A 7992-nucleotide genomic window follows, 5' to 3' on the forward strand; every position below is an offset into this window, starting at 1 on the left:
GGCATTGTAGAGCGAGCTCTCTGTTTATTTTATCATCAATGGCACCAAAGGGAGGTGAATCATCTTCACGGAGGAGCACATCCTGGAGAGAGAGATACCCACCATGATGGCTTAGGTGGTTCGGTTCCTTTTATGTTAATTTCTTGTTTTTTCTGTTTGATTTATATGTTATTTTCATGAGTCTTAGTAATTCCTAGTCTTCATAGCTTAGTTTAATTATGTTTCAATGCAAGAATGTGTCATGTATCACTATCTGAGATTGAATCCAAAAAGAAAAAAAAAAGAAGTGGTGTAATGCATGAGAAATTGAGTTTATATTCAAGTGTTGTCTTAATTATTTAGATGTGGTGGTGTTTACCTGTGACTTTGAATGCATGATAAGAACAGTGCATATTGAAATTTAATCAAAGAATGTTGAGATATGAGGGACAAGAATTTAGAAAATTATTATGAATTCTCTAATTTAAACAAGAAATTAATCTTGAAGCAAAATAAAATAAAAGAAAAGGCTTAAGGATATGAGCATCAATGGCTAGGAAGGTTAAGAATGGTCAAAAGCTCAAAGAGTTGTTTTCCTAGCTATATGCTTGTGGTATGACTGTGTCAAGGAACTCTTGAAATAGAGCACTTAGAGTCAAAGCCAAGTGCAATAAAGAGTATGTCAAAGGCTCTGAGCACTACTGATTGAAAAAGTTCAATAGAAAAGATCAGAACTCAAAGAGTTTCCCAGTTAAGTGCTTGTGGTATTTCTGTGCCAAGCAAAGCTTGAGACAAAATATTTAGAGTCACGGTTAGGCTCAAGGTGGAAAGCACCAAAGAAAAGACAAGAACATGTTGTGTTCAAGGATTAACCCGAAGTTAAAAAGCAAGAGAATTCATAAGATAATCCAGATTCTAGTTCTGAATGACATCAACACTCCTAAGCTTCAAGGGATCGTGAGATGCCGAGACTATTCATGATCACAGTGTTGTTAACCCCACTCAGAAGATAGACAGGAGCTACATTGAAAACTCAACTCTCATGCAAACTCACATCTCATGTTCATATTGGTTTCAGTTACTTGAGGACAAGCAACAATTCAAGTTTGGTGTTGTGATGCGTGAGTATCATTCTCATCTTTTTTTAGTGATTTGCATGCGGATTTGTTGAATTAATTTAAGATTTAGGTGTTTTAAGCCACCATGAATGCTACTTTGAGTTGTTTTGCAATTTGATTTATTACAAGTGGCATTCGAACAAGTTTGACAAAGTTCGACAAAGTTCAAAGAGAAGAAAAGCTTCAAATTCAAAGCTGCCAGGCTGGCGCCAAACTCTAGATGGCCAAGTTTGGCGCCAAAACATAGGAAGGGAAGAAGCAAACCTAAATCCCCAAAAGTCTCCAAATTTTATTTGCCCATAACTTTCAATCCGGAGCTCCGATTGATAAGTTGCTTATGGCCACACACTTTTTCTCGTCAAGCTCTTCAATTCTATCCGAACAAAGTGGTAAGAAAATTTGAATTCTGTGCTTAATTCTCCCTCTCTTGCATTTTCACAAATTTGAATTTTAGTATTGAGATATTTTGTGATTTTGGTAGTTTAGGGGTACTCTAGTGTTGAAGAATTGTTGGGTTTTACCCCAATCGTCAATGGATAAAGTAAGAAAATTCTAAACCCTTGTGGTTTGTCCAATTATGTGAACCTTAGTAATTAATTTGGTGAATTTCATAGAATTAGACTGAATTTATATTGAATTGGAGATTGAATCAGTGAATTGGAGTACTTGAAATCAGGATTTAATTAGTGACTGGTTTGACTTGGAGGCTTAAGAGAAAATAGGTTTTTAAAGTGTTTTTGGCTTAGGGAGGAATTGGCTAAGGTATAGTTTTGGTTTCTCGTAGTTAATGTTTAATGTCACGTGAAAACTTAGGCTAGAAAGCCCAAAGATAGGAATGAACTGAATGAGTTGTTGATTTGGATTGTGTATATGGTATATGAATTGTGAATGAAGACTGAGTAAGTTGTATGTGTTGTAGTATGATTTGATGATTTCAAAACAATGGTAATTGTTGATGTGATAAGGTTGGATGGGGTTTGTAAATGATGAATTATAAATTTGAATTGAACAATTAGATGTGAATGATTAAGAAAATAATGTAGGGCAATTTGGAATGTGGTGGTACGAATGAATAAGTGTATGAATCTGGTTAAGGACTATTGGGATTGTTTTGGTTTGGAATTGAGAATTTGAAAAACTAGAGATTTTTGTAAACTTTGGTAAAAGCTGATTTTTGACCAACTTCGGTAGGCTATACTCAAAATTTGTAAAACTTGTTTTGATTAAAAATTGGGTCTGTGAGTTTATAACGTTCAAAAAATAGACTAAAAACGATTTTTAACGAAAAAGTTATGCGCGTTTGAAGTTTGGTATGTAAAAATTGATTTCTGCAGACTTAACAACTTTTCTGAAAAACACAGGGCATGCATACGTGGACACATCACACATGTATGCATACGCGAGTATTTTTTCTGTTTCAACACACTCGTGTACGCATGAGTTGTATGCATACGCAAATTTGTCAAATTTTACTATCATGCATATGCATGAGACATGTGTATACGAGAATGCCCAGATTTGAAAGTATGAGTACGCAGAGGTGTCTATGCATACGCGAGCCACCCCTTCTGTTTGGAGAACCCATGTACGCAGGAGGTGCTCACGTACACAAGATTTTCAAAATTTACATCTATGCGTACGCATGGGGTGGTATGCATACGCATGACCACCCTATTTTGGAAAAAGTTGTATTTTGAGATTCAAACATATTCTCTAGCTTACCAAACCTCTTTAACACCTGTTTAGAGTCCATTCGCGAGTTTTTAAGCTTTGGAACAAGAGTGAACATGTTGAGCAAGTTAAAAAATTATTGAGGAAAAATTTGTGAAGTGAATAACTAAGTAATGAGGTATTGGTAAAGCTGAATGAAGAGTGAATGATAATGATGAATTTGAGATTGAATGAGATATGATTGAGGATGATGTTGGCTATGAGAATGGAGAATGAAGAATGATGAGAACTGATTTTAAATATGAATTTTGAATGAGTTTAAATGAGGTAGTTGAGCAATAGCAAGGATTGTGGTGTGTCCCACTTGCTCCGGGTTAGTAATTGAGATACTTAGGCAGTAGCAAGGATTGTGATTTGTCCTACTTGCTCTAGGTCAGTGATTATGATGCCTGGGCAGTAGCAACAGTAGTGATTTATTCCACTTGCTCTGGGTTGAGTTCTTAAACACCCGCCTGAGTAGTAGCAACAGTAGTGGTTTATTCCACTTAATTTGGGTTAAGCGAGTAGTATCAAGGGGGTTGTGGCTTAGACCCATTTACTCTGCAATGTGGTGTTTCTGTCCAAGGTTAGCTGCCAAGACATGTCAAGTTTGGCTATATAACCGACAGATGATATCATCGGCCATAGGGCAGACATGCATCATATGCACTTGTATGTTTTGTTTGAGTATGCTTTATTTTGGCTTGTCTAATTGTTTATCTATAATTAACTGCTACTTGTCCTATCTGCTATACTTGCTATCCATAATTGTGCTTTCCTTGATTGTATTGTATGTGTTTGATGCGTGAGCATTTTGTACCCTTTTTCATAGCATTTTCTTAGAGTTTTTAGTTATATTTTATCAAGTTTTACTAGTTTTAGTGCAAAATTCATCTTTTGGATGCTACTTTGAGTTTTTGTGTTATTTCTATGATTTTAGGTGATTTTTGGGCGAATTTGGCAGAATCTTGTTCAGAGACGAAGAAAGGATAGCAGATGTTGTCAATCCTAACCTTCATGCATTCCAATGAGTATATTTTGAGCTATAGAGATTCAATTGATGCAGTCTTAGCGACATTAGAAAGCTTACTTTCAGAGCTTTCTAGCAATATATGATAGTCTATACTTCTCTTCCAGAATGACTGCTAAAACTGGCGTTAAACGTCCACTTTTGGCGTTTAACACCCAAGAAGAACTAACCTCCCAAGTTGAACACCCAGAACTAGCATTCAATGCCAGCCAGGGAGCAGAAGACAGCGAGCTCAGCCTCTAATAGGTGTTCAACGCCCAAAACTCAAGTTGAATGCCGGGCTTGACCAAAGCACATAACCAAAGCGGGCCCAAAGTGGATTTTAGCACTCCTTAGTTTACCTACTCTTATCTTTGTAACTTTTAAATTAAAATTAACATTTTTTAAGGTTAGTATTAACTATTTAAAGAGGAGATCACTTAGGGTTATTCATATATATCGAATCACTGATGAACATTATTTTCAGATCTTATTTTTACTTTTGTAAAGCATGAGTAACTAAACCTCCTAGTTAAGGTTAGGAGCTCTGCTGATTTCTATGGATTAATACTATTACTCTTCTATTTCAATTAATGTTTGATTCTAATCTAAGGTATTGTTTTCGTTCTTAATCTTATGAATCTGGGGTGGATCGACAGTATGACCCCTTATTCTACATAAGCACTTGTGATTCTCAACAGAATTATCTCGCTTGGGTTACAGCTTGAAAGCACTCCTCCTAAATCGCAATTATCTGGGATAATTAGATATGTGACATATAATCTGGTTAGTTTTGAATTTTTGTAGCGCTAAAATAGATTTCTGAGCTTCACTCTCTGATCTTAAAGAATTGACCTTGTCTGTGGCGTTTTAGTAAGGTCAGGGGAGATTAACTCGCTAAGACATTAGGTTTTAATCACTAATGGTTTACCATGGAATGAATCACTCATTATTGGAATAGTGAGTAAGAAGGATTAATCCAGAAGGATAAACATCTCTAAGGCCTTAACTGCGTTCATATATTATCTCTTTACCGATCTTTAATTGCTTTTCTTTATTTTCTTGTTTATGTGAATTCAACAACAACAACTCTTTTTCTATTTGTCTAACTAAGTCCTACAAGAAAACTATTGCTTGCTCAATCCAACAATCCTCGTGGGATTGATCCTCACTCACCTGAGGTATTACTTGGACGACCAAGTGCACTTGCCGGTGAAGTTGTGCGAAGTCAAATTTCGCGCACCAGTGTTTGCATCTGAGAGATCACTCATGTGGCGGAGGTGTGATGAGGGATGTTCTATACTTGGTGGTTAGGAGGTTTGAAAGATATAGAAGGTGAAGAGTTAGATTAGAGCTAAAACCCCTTAGATTGATTACCGAAATTTCTGGTTTAGCATAAACTTTAAGCTTAATCTAAGTGTCGAAATTCTAGGAGTGCCTCTTGCTTTCTCGGGACCTTATATATTATCTATGTGGGCACATTTGCTATACTGAGAACCTGCAGTTCTCATTCCATACATATTCTGTTGTTTTCAGATGCAAGACGTGAGGCACCTCACAGAGCGTGCTAGAGACTCGGTTGCAAGCAAAGATATACTTTTGGGAGTTTCTTATTATGTATTTATTTATGTATATAAATGTATATTCTCTATCGTAGTATTAAAACTTATATTATGTCCCTCCTAAAGGTTGACTTGGAGAAATAGACTTTGTATCTTGTCTTTTAGGATATATTTTTGGTTGTATATATGTATATATATACTCTAGTCAGCCTTTACTTCGCAGGTCGGGTCTGGAGCTCTTTATATGTATCTTTTGAAATTCTAATATTACATGTACCTTATCCTATCCGTTTGCGATTATCTATACCTTCCACGGTTCCCTAGATTGAGTGTGATGCATTTTCTGTTTACTTTTGGTTATCTCTTCTTCAAGACTCCTAGTTTATTTTTTTTCCTTTCAATTATATATGTATATGTATCTTCTTTTTAGAGGTCGTAATACCTCACCACCTCTGATTTACAACTTAAGCATAAAACTTTGCATAGTAGGGTGTTACAGGTTTAGCCTCCTTAAAATTTTTAGAGTAATACCCCAAATAGGTCCCTAAGGAATTCACGGTCGGACAGATTCGTCCCCAACAAAATTTAACTAAAATTTTGACCCTGACGTTTTTAGTTATATACCAGATACGTCCCCATGGCAGTTTGACCCGGCCAAGATGTCCTACATGGAGGTCAACGGAATGACGTGTCAGGTTAACTACGATGTGTCACCTCCAGGACAATTTGGTCCCTATCCAAGCTGGACAAAATGACGTCGTATTGGATCATGAGGCGAACGACATCGTTTCATGGAGGACAAATTCGTCCCCACCATGGAAGGTAGAGTTGCGAAACAGCAACGTTTAAATGGGGGACCTATTTGTCTGATAACCTAATGTTTAGGGACCTATCTAACCTATAATTGGTGACATTACCCTCAAATATATTCATTGTCTTTTTTTGGTTTCATTAAAAACACAAGCTGATGTATTTGGACCTAATAGCTTGCAAAATTCTAATCCTGCCTCTCATGACACTCAAATTGAAGATTCTCGTTCACATGTTATAAAAAAATGTCTCAGGCAATCCCAAAGTATGTTAATTTTGAATGACTTAATGCGTATGTTGAAATCTGTATGAAACATCTTCATAATAATTTTGTTAATTCCAGTCTCAGCAACCTTTTAGACGTCCAAAGCAAACAGGGCTCAAGGCTCAAAAGAGTGTTAATGCTGAGACCATGGCAGCTACAACCAGTGGCACAACATCTAGATTGTTCAAATTTATTCCAACACCGAGATTGAAGCAGTCTATGAAGAAATGATGCTTTTAAGGATTCCAATACCATATTTTGTTACATTGGAGGAAATAGACTTTTTGTTGTTTGGGTTGGTTTGGTTTAGTCTAACAATTTGAGACATTTTAATCTAACAATTTGGTAATCAACACAGATTAAAACTTGCCTAAACAGTCACTACATACATACAAAACACAACTACAACTACCAATGCCCCCAATTATTATACCATTAAACAAAGCAAATATGCTTTTTCACAACTTGGCTATCCTCATTCTTTTTCAACAACAGATCCTCCAACTGCTTCACTCTCTCCTCCAAGCCATCGTTCAACATATGCATTAAGTCATTCAAAATTAGCATACCTTGAAATTGCTTGAGATATTTTTTGTGACATGTGAAGGAGAATCTTCAATTTTAATGTCATGAGAGGGAGGATTAGAATTTTGCAAGCTACCAGGTCCAGATACATCAGCCTGTGTTTTCAATGAAACCAAAAACGGGCAATGAATATATTTGAAGGTAATATCACCAATTATAGGTCAGATAGGTCCCCAAACATTAGGTTATCAAACAAATAGGTCCCTATAGAATTATCATCAGGCAGATAGGTTCTCCATTTAAAACGTTGTCGTTTTGCAACTCTGCCTTCCATGGTGGGGACGAATTTGTCCTCCACAAAACGACATCGTTCGCCTCATGATCCAAGACGACGTCGTTTTGTCCAGCTTGGATGGGGACTAAATTGTCCTGGAGGTAGGGGTGGCAAACGGGTCTAAACCGGCCGGACCGGCCCGCGTAACCTGCCAAAAAAAGCGGGTTGGGCTGGAAAATTGGAACCGCCAAATAGCAAAAGCCCGCTTAACCCGCACTGCTTAAACCACGGGCTTTGGCGGGCTTTAGCGGGGCGGGGCGGGCTTTCCCGCCGGGCTTAGTATTTTTTAGCAAGGGGGTATTTTTACAATTTTTTACCGAAACCCAACTTCTCCCAACCCAACTTACAAGAGAATGAAGATGAAAATTGAGTGTTTTTTATTATGTTTATTTTGTTTTAGAGATAATATTTATAATTATGTTTTGGATTATGTTTATTTTGCTTTGGGAACAATATGTATTATTATGTTTTGGATGAAAACTTGGTTTATAATTATGTTTATTAGATATTTATAATTACAAAGACTTTAATGTTTGTGAATATAAAAATTATAATTTGTTTATACTTTTAGAAATTAAAATAGTTAAAAGTAAAAAATAAAAGAAATTTTTTTATGCCTTTATATATATATATATATTATTTAATAATTAAAAGTAAAAAAAAAAAAGAGGATATTTTTT

The sequence above is a fragment of the Arachis ipaensis genome, chromosome B03 (assembly GCF_000816755.2).
Source record: "Arachis ipaensis cultivar K30076 chromosome B03, Araip1.1, whole genome shotgun sequence".
In the NCBI taxonomy this organism is placed as follows: domain Eukaryota; kingdom Viridiplantae; phylum Streptophyta; class Magnoliopsida; order Fabales; family Fabaceae; genus Arachis; species Arachis ipaensis.